Source organism: Triticum aestivum, chromosome 6B (genome assembly GCF_018294505.1).
Source record: "Triticum aestivum cultivar Chinese Spring chromosome 6B, IWGSC CS RefSeq v2.1, whole genome shotgun sequence".
Taxonomy (NCBI): domain Eukaryota; kingdom Viridiplantae; phylum Streptophyta; class Magnoliopsida; order Poales; family Poaceae; genus Triticum; species Triticum aestivum.
In genome coordinates, this window is record NC_057810.1 from 316,000,611 (window position 1) to 316,013,350 (window position 12,740).

Here is a 12,740-nt window from a genome sequence, read left to right on the forward strand (position 1 = left end):
ACTTATTAAAATAAATATGGCTTAAGGCCATCTAAATACGATAACAGCGGAAGGCTTGGAAGAATAAGCGAGTCCATCAACTCCAACGGCATCACTGAGTATAGAACCACGACCTAAGCACCGTACTCATCGTCTGAAAAGTCTGCAACATGAAACGTTGCATCCTGAAAACGGGTCAGCACATGGAATATGCTGGCAATGTAACACATAGAGAAATATGATGGAATAAGCTATACTACATGCATATTTGGCTGGTGGAAAGCTCTATGGTCACAGTTTTGCGTAAAGTCAATTTTTCCCTACTGCAAAGGAATAAATTTATTTAACTATCATGGTGGTTGTTAAACATTGAGAATGGTTGACAGCATTCTCAATCCCAATTAAAAGTACTCATTAACAACCCAACAATATTAATTAAAGTAACATGATGAGATTCACATGATATCCAAATACTAGATACTCAAGATGTCCATAACCGGGGACACGACTAACCATGATTAGTTTGTTACACTCTGCAGCGGTTTGTGCACTTTTCCCCACATGACTCGATCTCCTCCGTTTGGTTTCTCGCACTACATGGTGTTTGAGAAACGGATGACCGAGACATAGTCTTTCAGAAGCGCTTGCACCTTACGTAACGGGTAGACCGTACCAACCTACGACCCCTACATCAGCTAGTCTACCACTATAAGAGTTCGCACGACTTAATCAACTATGCTAGAGCCCATAGTAGCATGTGGCTGCACACGGAAGTTTCTAGCATGAATAATCTCATGATCCCTTTGAGCCTGGGTGGCGGTCCGAAGAAAAACAGGCAAGTCCTGGAAACCAGGTACCTCAATCCACCCAGATGTGTGTTTAAGTTGCCACCTTAAATAAACCATTAATTAACAAACTCACATCTGTCATGGATACACTCACCCAATCCACGTCTACTAGCATAGCATGGCATAATGAGCAAACGTAGAAGTAACACCCAAGGGTTTGATAATAAAACAGGTAATAGGTACTACCTCATCTACTTCCCAACCCACATATTACTTAGATACTGGTCATGCAATGTTTGAGGATTGATCTAATGCATAAAAACTGGGTAGTAGAAAAGGAATGATCAAAGTGTTACTTGCCTTGCTGATGATTCGCGAAACCTAGAGACTCGAAGTAACAGCCGGCGCACTCCGGGTATTCTATCACAGACAAGCAAACAAGCATACAATAAGTACTCCTCTAATGCACAGGTAAAACTCGAATAAAATATCTAACCAGAAAGTTCAACTTAAGAACTCCGGTTTGCAAAAAGAATCAAAACAAACGAAGCAACGGAAGTCAAACGGCGAAAGAAAACAGCTATGTTTTACTAATCTGGATCTAAGTCAAATTTTACAGAAGCAAAAACTTGTTTAAGTTGGTTATTCGGAAAGAGGGTTTCGAGATGAAACTCTAGGCGCTTGAATCGCCTGATTCCGATAAACGAGCGAAAAGTTATACTAAAACGAAAATCGGATCAGAAATCGCTATGAGAAAAATCGTGGATTAAATCCGAGAAAAAGAAAAACGACGAACAGGTTAACGAACGAACGTTTGTTAACTGGATCTAATCTGACGAACACGTTCGTTAAAATGAACGAACGAGCGAACGCTCGCTATTTAACCTAAACCAAAAAAAACCGATCTAATAAAATAAACCGAAACAAAAAAAAATAAACCGACAAAACCGAAGAAAACCGATCGTTTTTTTTTTAAAAACGACGGCACGGGTTTCAAGGCGTGGCGAACCTCGGGTGGCGGGATCGGCGAGGCGGCAGCGGCGGCTCCGACAAGGTCGGCGGCTCCGACGGCGGCGGCGGGCGGCGGCGGGCGGCTGGCGGCGGCGGCGCGGCGCGGGGCTCGAGGCGGCGCGAGGCTCGAGGTGGCGGCGCAGCTAGGGTTTGGGCGGCGATGGGCTGGCGGCTCGGGGTGGCGCTTTATATAGGCTGCCCCCGGGCGGAGTCCCGCTCGGGTACGGCCCGTAGGTCGGTTCGTTTTTTTTAAATAATTTCACGCAGAAAATCAAACGAAAGAAATACTGAACAGACTCCAAAAATCCAGAAATAAATTTCCCCCAGCTTCTAAAATCAAGTCGGACAAGATGAACATTTATTTGGAGCCTAAATGCATTTTTGAAAAACACGCATTTTTCCTAAATCCAAATAAAAAGGCGAAAAACTCCAAAATAAAATCTTATTTGATTTTTTATTAAATCTTCATTATTTCTTTATTTTGGGAAAGTCATTTTATTCCCTCTCTGAAATTTTGATAGTAGAAATAATTGAAGATAAAATAAATAAAATCAAATGATCCTATTTTCAAAATTTGAGAAAACTCAATTATGAAAATAACGAAATCCCCAACTCTCTCCGTGGGTCCTTGAGTTGCGTAGAATTTCTAGGATCGAGCCAACAATGCAACAAAATATGATATGCAATGATGATCTACGTATAACATTCCAAGTTGAAAATTTGGGATGTTACACTTTGTAACTACCCAGTTACGGAGTAGCGTTTGGTCGGCCCAAAGCAGGTCTGTCACCATCCCAAGTACATGCGTCAGCTCAGGTCTTAGGACATAGAACATATGTTGTACTAGAGACTCACATATGACATATCGCTGCGTCTCATAGTTGGGCCTGTCCGACTCAGAGCTTATCTCGACTCAGATGCGACTATGTCGAATCCGACCAAACCTTTCCAAGTCCATATTATCCGGTTAGCATCCAATGCTCCATGGCTAGTGAGACCAAGCCATCGACCGTGTCATATGCTAGTCTAGTCAGCTGCGCATCCACACAGCCCTTTCGACTAGGAACCTTTTAGGATAGTCATCATACAATGCATAGTCTCACAAACAAGTCACGTACTTGCTGGTACACATCATTGATAATGTCCAAGGACTATCTTTATTCATAAACACATAGGAAATATCATCATACATGATTGCCTCTAGGGCATATCTCCAACAGTCTCCCACTTGCACTAGAGTCAATCAAATAGACCTCGAATGCCCATAGATCTAACATGCCCCTCATGCTTGGGTTGTGGAAGCGGCTTAGTCAATGGATCTGCAACATTTGCATCCGTGTGAATCTTGCATAACTCTATATCACCATTCTTTACGATCTTTCATATCAGGTGATATTTCTGATCTATGTGACTGACCTTGTGGTGATTCCTCGGCTCCTTGGCTTGTGCGATGGCACCAGAATTATCACAATAAAGGTCCAACGGTTTCACGGAGGCTGGGAAAATACCAACATCATCCAGAAAATGCTGGATCCAAACACCTTCCTTTGCAGCTTCACAAGCTGCAATGTATTCGGCTTCTGTGGTAGAATCGGCAACCGTATCCTGCTTGGAACTCAACCAGTGCACTTCCCCTCCGTTCAGGACGTACACGAATCTAGACTGTGATCGACAATCATCTCCGTCGGTTTCGAAACTACCATCAGCGTAACCCCTTACGATGAGCTCTTCCTCACCTCCATAAACTAGGAACATCTCTTTAGTCCTTTTCAGGTACTTCAAAATAGTCTTTACCATTGCCCAGTGACTCTCACCTGGGTTGGCCTGGTATCTGCTTGTTAGGCTTATTGCAAAAGCAACATCAGGCCTTGTACATATCATGGCATACATGATGGATCCGATTGCAGAGGCATACGGAATCCTACTCATCCTGCTTCGCTCATCAGATGTTGAAGGACTCTGAGTCTCGCTTAGCCTTATACCATGTGAGAGTGGCAAGAACCCTTTCTTCGCCTCACTCATGTTGAACCGCTTCAACACTTTATCTATGTATGTGCTCTGGCTTAAGCCGAGGAGCCTCCTCGATCTATCTCTATAGATCTTAATGCCTAAAATATATATTGCCTCACCAAGGTCCTTCATCGAAAACTTGCCATTCAATGACTCCTTGACCGAGTTTAGCATCGAAACATCATTTCGGATCAGTAGTATGTCGTCCACATACAAGATCAAAAACACTATCGAGCTCCCACTTAACTTCTTGTATAAACAAGAGTCCTCTTTGCTTTTGATGAAACCGAGACCAGTGATGACCTCATCAAAACGAATGTTCCAACTCCGAGATGCTTGCCTCAACCCATAAATGGATCTCTTGAGCTTGCATACCTTACTAGTGCTAGTCGGATTGACAAAACCCTCGGGCTGTATCATATACACGTCCTCGGTTAAATTTCCATGAAGGAAAGCCGTTTTGACATCCAGCTGCCATATCTCGTAATCGAAATATGCAGCTATAGCTAGTACGATCCTCACCGGTTTCAGCATCGCTACCGGTGAGTAAGTCTTGTCGTAGTCAATTCCTTGAACTTGTCCATAACCTTTAGCGACAAGCCGAGCTTTGTGGATCTTAACATTTCCATCCACATTGGTTTTCTTCTTAAAGACCCATTTGCAACCAATGGCTGTTACGCCAGGCGGCGGATCAACCAAGTCCCAGACTTGATTCTCACCCATGGACTTTAACTCGGATCTCATGGCCTCCAGCCATGCCTCAGAATCTAGGTTCACTATCGCATCTGCATAGGTGGCTGGCTCATCGCTTTCTAGCAACAATACACCACACACTCTGCGCAATCTTTCCGACCTCCGTGATTCCCGTGCCGCTTCCACTATGGGTCCCCTGACTGACTCTGGTATGATCTCATCACCAGCCGAGCCATCCCTGAATGGTCCTCGAATTTCTTCGAGTCGAACCGTCCTCCCACTGGCCTCCCGACTAAGAAACTCTTTCTCAAGGAAAACCCCGTTCCGAGCAACAAACACTTTGTTCTCTTCCCGGTTGTAGAAGCTATATCCCAAGGTTTCCCTCGGATATCCCACGAATATGCATTTATCCGGTTTAGGTGTAAGCTTGTCTGACATAAGTCGCTTGACAAATGCTTCACAACCCCAAATCTTTAGAAAAGACAAACTGGGACTCTTCCCGGTCCACATCTCATGTGGTGTCTTGTCTACGGATTTTGATGGTACCCTATTAAGTGTGAAAGCTACAGTTTCTAGAGCGTATCCCCAGAATGACAAGGGTAAATCCGATTTGCTCATCATAGACCGGACTATGTCCAACAAGGTCCTATTCCTCCGTTCTGACACGCCGTTTCTCTGTGGCGTACCTGGAGGTGTGAACTGAGGTAGTATACCTCGACTTTTCAGATGATCATCAAACTCCTGGCTCATGTACTCACCTCCACGATCAGATCGCAGAAGTTTTATTGTCTTGCCGAGTTGATTCTCAACCTCATTATGAAACTCTTTGAACTTTTCAAAAGTTTCTGACTTCGCCTCATCAAATAGATATATCCAAATCTACTCAAGTCGTCGGTAAAAGTCACGAAGTACTGATAGCCACGTCTGGCTGTTGTGCTCATTGGACCACACACATCACTATGTATAAGTTCCAATAGTTCGTACGCCCTCTCGCAACTCTTTGCGAAAGGAGACTTAGTCATCTTGCCGAGCAAGCATGATTCACATGTCTCGAATGACTCAAAGTCGGACAAAGTTAGGAGTCCATCATCATGGAGCTTCTTCATGCGTTTCAGACTAATGTGTCCAAGCCGGCAATGCCAGAAGTATGTCGGATTTATCTCATTAGGCTTATGCCTCTTGACATTCACGTTATAGAGCGGTTCCTGTTCTTGATTCAAGATAAATAGCCCATCCACAATGGGTGCATAGCCGTGGAACATACCATTCAAAAATATTGAACAACCATTGTCCTTTAAATTGAATTCATAACCTTGACTCATCAAACATGAGGCAGAAATAATGTTCCGACTAAGTGCAGGAATGTAATAACAATTATTCAATTCCATAATGAATCCGGAAGGAAGCTGGAGCTGCATCGTGCCGACCTCCAACGCAGCAACTCTTGCTTTGTTGCCGACCCTGATGTCAATCTCCCCTTGTGCCACATGCCTAGTTCTTACTAGCCCCTGCATCGAGTTGCAAATATGAACAACCGATCCGGTATCAAATACCCAAGAGCTACTAGGTATGTCAGCAAGGTAAATGTCTATAACATATGCAACAAGTGTACCTTTGCCTGAAGTAGCATTCCCGGCCTTCTTGCCATGCTCTGCAAGCCACTTGCTACAGTTCCTCTTCCAGTGACCGGTCTCCTTGCAGTGATAGCAAATGGTCTTTGAGTCCGGTCCAGACTTTGGCGCAACAGTGGAGGTTACCGTATCCGTTCCCTTTGCCTTAGCCTTTTTATTGGACCAACTCTTCTTGAACCTAGCCGATTTCTGCACCATCAACACTTGATGCGTGCCTTTCTTAATATCTTGCTCTGCCACCTTGAGCATCCCATGCAATTCAGTGAGCTTCTTATCCATGCCATGCATATGATAGTTCAAGATGAACGTCCCATAGCTGGGCGGAAGAGAACCCAGAACAACATTAGTAGCCAGCTCATCCAAGAGCGGGAAGCCCAAACGATCCAAATCTTGCACATATCCGATCATTTTGATCACATGTAGGCTCAGTGGATCACCTTCCTTCAGCTTGCAATCCATCAAGGATCGCCAGACGTTGAACCTTTTGGTCCTAGCCTGTGTCTGAAACATGCTCTTGAGACTCTCGATCATAGTGTAAGCCTCAACATTTTCAAAATGCTGTTGCAAATCGGGCTCCATACAAGCCATCATCAGACACCTGATCTCCGTTGATTCATCAACGAGTTTCTGGTAGGCATTCTTAGATGTGGCATTAGCATTATCAGCAGGTGCCTCTGGAAGTGGATCCTCTAGAACATGTCCCTTTTTATCATGCTTGAGAACAAATCTCAGATTTCTATACCAGGTGGTAGAGTTTGTTCCATTCAGTTTATCCTTTTCCAGAATTGATTTCAATGCAAAGTTGGGTTGAGCAGGTGGTGCCATTGATCTACAAAATAAAATATGCAATCACTAAGCAATGTGTTTATGTAGAGTAATTCAAGCCTAAACAGAAATACTCCCAATGAAGTCAGCATCCCTCCGCAAACTCTCAGTGATTCAGGATCCGACTAGCGCATGCGACTAGTGAGCTTTAGCATCACTGCTAGCCAACATACCTATCCGGTAAGCAACTCCTTGCTAATCTTATCTCTATACGACTCCTGTCGGTCGGGAAAGTATCTCATACCCCAGCTCCCAACCTTCTTTGCCACAAGGCCCAAAATCATTTTGATAGCCTTGTCAAGTTAACTTGATGCAGTGCATGTCCGTGTCCGACACGAACCCTTAAGTTCAAGGACACCCAGTAGCACCCCAATTTTATGAGCCCACTACTAGACGTATTTGACGTGCGAAGGTGCAACATCGGGGATGGCAATTTGCTTGATATTCATGAGGGATCATTCTACCATTCTAACATGCATAGAAACAAAGAAGCATAACAATCACATATAAACATATATTGTGAAATAGTATGGCTCCTTCATGGATGTTCTTCCAGGTCGGCCCCGACTCCGATGACCATCTATGAACTCAATCTTGTTTGTCACGCCGGGACGCCAAGCCACCAACCTGATCTGTATTATCCAACTGCTACAACTAGTAATGAATTTTACATAGAGTCAAAGTCGACACGCAGGTCGTTATACAATATAATGACAGCACTTTGGCTTCTGCCAGCTGACAAACATGATACACAGGCCGTGTATAATTTACACACATGCATCACATACACATGAGCCATACTATTCACATCAAACCCTGAAAAATAAAGTTATGCATAGAATCACATTCTACTGGTTTGAGTGATCGTGTATGAAAAACAAGGCACTACGCACACGACTAAGTGGAGGAATGTAATAACAATCATTCAATTCCATAATGAATCTGGAAGGAAGCTGGAGCTGCATCGTGCCGACCTCCAACGTAGCAACTCTTGCTTTGTTGCCGACCCTGATGTCAATCTCCCCTTGTGCCACACGCCTAGTTCATACTAGCCCCTGCATCGAGTTGCAAATATGAACAACCGATCCGGTATCAAATACCAAAGAGCTACTAGGTATGTCAGCAAGGTAAATGTCTATAACATATGCAACGAGTGTACCTTTGCCTGAGGCAGCATTCCCGGCCTTCTTGCCATGCTCTGCAAGCCACTTGCTACAGTTCCTCTTCCAGTGACCGGTCTCCTTGCAGTGATAGCAAACGGTCTTCGAGTCCGGTCCAGACTTTGGCGCAACGGTGGAGGTTACCGTCTCCGTGCCCTTTGCCTTAGCCTTTTTCTTGGACCAACTCTTCTTGAGCTTAGCTGATTTCTGCACCATCAACACTTGATGCGTGCCTTTCTTAATATCTTGCTCTGCCACCTTGAGCATACCATGCAATTCAGTGAGCTTCTTATCCATGCCATGCATATGAAAGTTCGAGATGAACGTCCCATAGCTGGGCGGGTGCGGGCAGCGCCCAAAATTTTTGGAAATCACAGATCACATCTGAACTCCTTTCACGCCGAATTTTATGATCTGACTGATGTTATCGATCATCGCGAGTCCGATTCAGCTTTACGTTTCACTGTTAACCCCGATGGCGGATACCGACCGGTAGGGGTAGGTTGTGTCACGACCTCATCGACTCCGATCATCAGAAAACATAGCCTCTTCAATCCCCATGTGCAATTGATCTCATCAACCCTGCAATAGCCGATCTCATCAAGGACAACAGATCTCGTCTGCTGCCTCCACATATCTAATATGCATACGATCTGAATCCAAATCCTATAGCAGAGGCTCTGATACCACTGTTGGGTTCTACGGTAGGGTGCGTCGACCGCAAATTAAAATTTTCCTACGTGCAGAACAACAGGAACATGCTACGGGAGATGGATCACAGTTCGTTACCACTAGACGCGCAGTGCCGTGCAGCGGAAGAAGAGTTATGGCAGCGCGTTCGCGTGGATCGTCTCCTCCTCCTCCTCCGATCTCCCTCGAACAGCCGGTCGTCCGATCCCACGTACTAGTTCGCCAGAGCGGCGCAAGTGCACCGCCTCTAACGGTATCCACGCGTGCAGGAGGAACACCGTGCGGCGGACTACTAGGTCCGATCACACAGTCGGCAGTGAGTGGAGGTGGCTATTTGCAACACATGCAAACCCTAGTGACAGTGCCGAAGCGATCAAATTGGATGAGTGTGCCACACCTCCACTTTATATAGGCGTCCGTCGCAGGCTCAACACTTGGGCCTCGCATGGACCCTAAAGCCCACATGTCTACTCGGCCACAATTCGAATACATCTCGGATCACATCCGACCAGTGTCCTCGGATCCGACCTCATAGGTTCCTTCCCTTAAGCGCGCGACCCCTTAGGTTCAAGTCAGCTTGGTCGCAGTTCAGATCACCTCCGACCTGCACTGTTGGTAGCAGCCTTTAGCAAGGCGTGCCGACCACCAAGCAGACTATCAAGCTGGTTAGGCGAACCTCTACAACGTGTCACACTTCTGTTCCCTTTGCCTCATGATATATGTTGTCGGGCTCAAGGCAAGACTATCATCCTTGTGCTAGCCCGACCTCTTTCTCGTTCCAGTGATGCCGACCACTATTCGGATTATCTCATAATCCTTGTCACATGGCCATGCTTATCCTGGTCGGATCACACGAGGGCCCCAGAGTATATCTCTCCTAATCGGAGGGGCAAATCCCATCTTGCTCGACCATGTCTCGCAGCATGGGTCTGGACAAGCCTGAAACCTACCTTTGTAACTACCCAGTTACGGACTAGCGTTTGGTCGGCCCAAAGAAGGTCTATCACCATCCCGGGTACATGCATCAGCTGAGGTCTTAGGACATAGAACGTATGTTGTACTACAGACTCACAGATGACATATCGCTGCGTCTCAAAGTTGGGTCTGTCCGACTTGGACCTTATATTGACTCAGATCCGACTATGTCGAATCCGACCAGACCTTTGCAAGTCCATATTATCCGGTTAGCATCCAATGCTCCATGGCTAGTGAGACCAAGCCATCGACCGTGTCATATGCTAGTCTAGTCAGCTGCGCGTCCACACATCCCTTTCGACTAGGAACCTTTTAGGATAGTCATCATACAATGCATAGTCCCACAAACAAGTCACGTACTTGCTGATACACATCATTTATAATATCCAAGGACTATCTTTATTCATAAACACATAGGAAATATCATAATACATGATTGCCTCTAGGGCATATCTCTAACATTTCGTTTCTTGGTAATGATTCTAATGTTTATGAGAATATGATGCTGCCTAAATTGGATACATTTGTTTTGCTTACAAATGAAGTGCCTAGCTTGGAGAAGGATGAACATTGGAGCAAGAACAAGCACGGAGATGATGGCATGCACAAGGGGAACAAGAACGGAGTTTCAAGTGATGATTTCAGGACTTTGAAGCCACCGTAATGAGTGCATTAAGGCTTGGACGAAATATACAAGATGCTACTTCACAAATTTCGTCCAGAGGCTATTATAGGTGCCGCGTCACCTTATTATTGGGACAGGCCCATGTAATTTCGAAATACATAAGTATAGGCTATTTTTAGAGTCCGTATGTGTGGGGAAACAAGAGATAGGGTTGGTTCCGGACCCCTCTTCCATGGGTCACGAAATTCACCCCCTCTTCCTCCATATATACAACCCTTAGGGCGTCGTTTAGACTTTGGGTTTTGTTTAGATTAAAAGTTTGTCATAGTTGCAACTTCGCGTACTTCGTTTGTGTTCAACAACTAGACAAAGGCGTCACAGAACCCCACCTTCATTAATAAAGCTTTACTCTTATATTCGCAATATCCAGATTGCAATCTTAGTTTCTTGCTTGTTCTTCATTTGCTGTAGGAAAACAAACCCTCGTGGTCAAGTTGATCGTGCTCCAGCGTGGTCAATAACCACTCGGAAGTTGGTTTAGCGATTTCTAAGGCGCGGCATCTCTCACGTTCGTAGTCGGATCGTCAAGGTAGACTCCCACAGAAAACGATAGCCACCATCTCATCAAAACATCGGGATACCTTCGCCTCTATCAAGTGGTATCATATTTCTAGGTTGCTCGGTGAGATTTTACAGTTTTTTCATAGTTTAGATCGAGTCTCTTCTTCATACCTACAGTCTACAAAAAAACCAAAAAAATTAGGGTTAGTTCATCATATCCAAACTACTCTTGCATAATCTTTTCTGTGTTTACTTTGTTGAATTTGCGGTTGCATCTCGTGTCTAGCTAGTCTTAGCGTCTAGTCTTTTAGAGTTTGGAGTTCTGTTCACGGGTATTCACGTCGCCGCCGCACCATCATCATCCACACCAGATTCATCATCTGCTGCCATATACCACCACCACACCAGATACATCGCCCCTGCCATCTACCATCACCGCTTATCTGCCACCACTCTGAGTCCATATACCAACATCGATTCGAGTCCATATACCACCATCGACCCACGCACATATACCACCACCGATCCGAGTCCTTATACCACCACCGAACCGTATCCATATACCACCACCACTACAAAAAAATACACTTTCGTGATGATATGTGTTTGTCACAGTAGGTCGCGTTTTTTATTTACATCCATGACGATTTTATGATAGAATCAAGATAGTCATACCTGTGCTGTCGTAGAAGTGTTCCATGACATTACCAAAATTATCATCACGAAAGTGTCCACTTCCATGACGATAAATCGCGCGTCACAGAAGTGCTTTCGTCAAGGGTGACCGACACGTGGCATCCACCGTAACGGAACACCTTTAAGCTATCGGGTCTGGTTTTGGATCCGATAACCCGCTAACAGCCCCGACCAATGGGGATTTTCCACGTGAAAAATCAGCATTGGCTGGAGGAAACACATATCGGCTCACCGTTGGGACAGATGTCATCCACTCATTGGACTGAAGGCGCCTATGATACGTCGATACGTGGCATGGCCCAACAGAGGCCCATTCCTGTGAAAAGGCCAGCCCGTTTGACTTGGTCAAAAGGTGGCGGGACGGCCCAAGGAAAGCCTGTTAACAGCCTATTCGCATATCTCCCATTTACATCCCGCTAACCCAGGGCCCATTACGACCTATCCGAATTAGGCCCAGTAGCGTCATCTGGGCAGTCCAATATGATTCACCCCATTTTAAGTTCCGGCCCATTTATGGCCCATGACATCTTTCGGCCCATATGAGACCCTTTGTAACTCTTGGCCCATTAACGACCCATGGTGAAACTGGCCTGTAATGAACAGTGTATCACTTTAAACCCACTAACGGCCCGTTAATCCATTGGGCCGTTTCAGCCCATGTTATCTTTCGGCCTTCTCAGAGCCCATTTATTGTTGGGCTCATTTCCAGCATTCGTTACTTATGGCCTGTTAGTGCCATTTTCTGCTTGTGGGCTAAATTCAGCCCGTGGTTATAGTCGGCCTGTTTGTGGCCCGTTAATACGTTGGGCCATTTTCATAGCGTAATCAAATACGGCCTATTAATTACGGCCCTTTATGGTTGGCCCATGAACGGACGATTCCAACTCTAGCCCGTTTACGGCCATAATGCGGTCTGTTATTGGCTCATGTTTGGCCAATCGATCATATGGCCCATATAAGGCCCATTGATGATATGGCCCATAGAAGGCCAATTGTTTCTATGGCCCATAGAAGGCCCATTGTTTCTACGGCCCGTAGAAGGCCCATTGTTTCTACGTCCCGTAGGAGGCCCAGTGTCACTACAATAAATATTTAG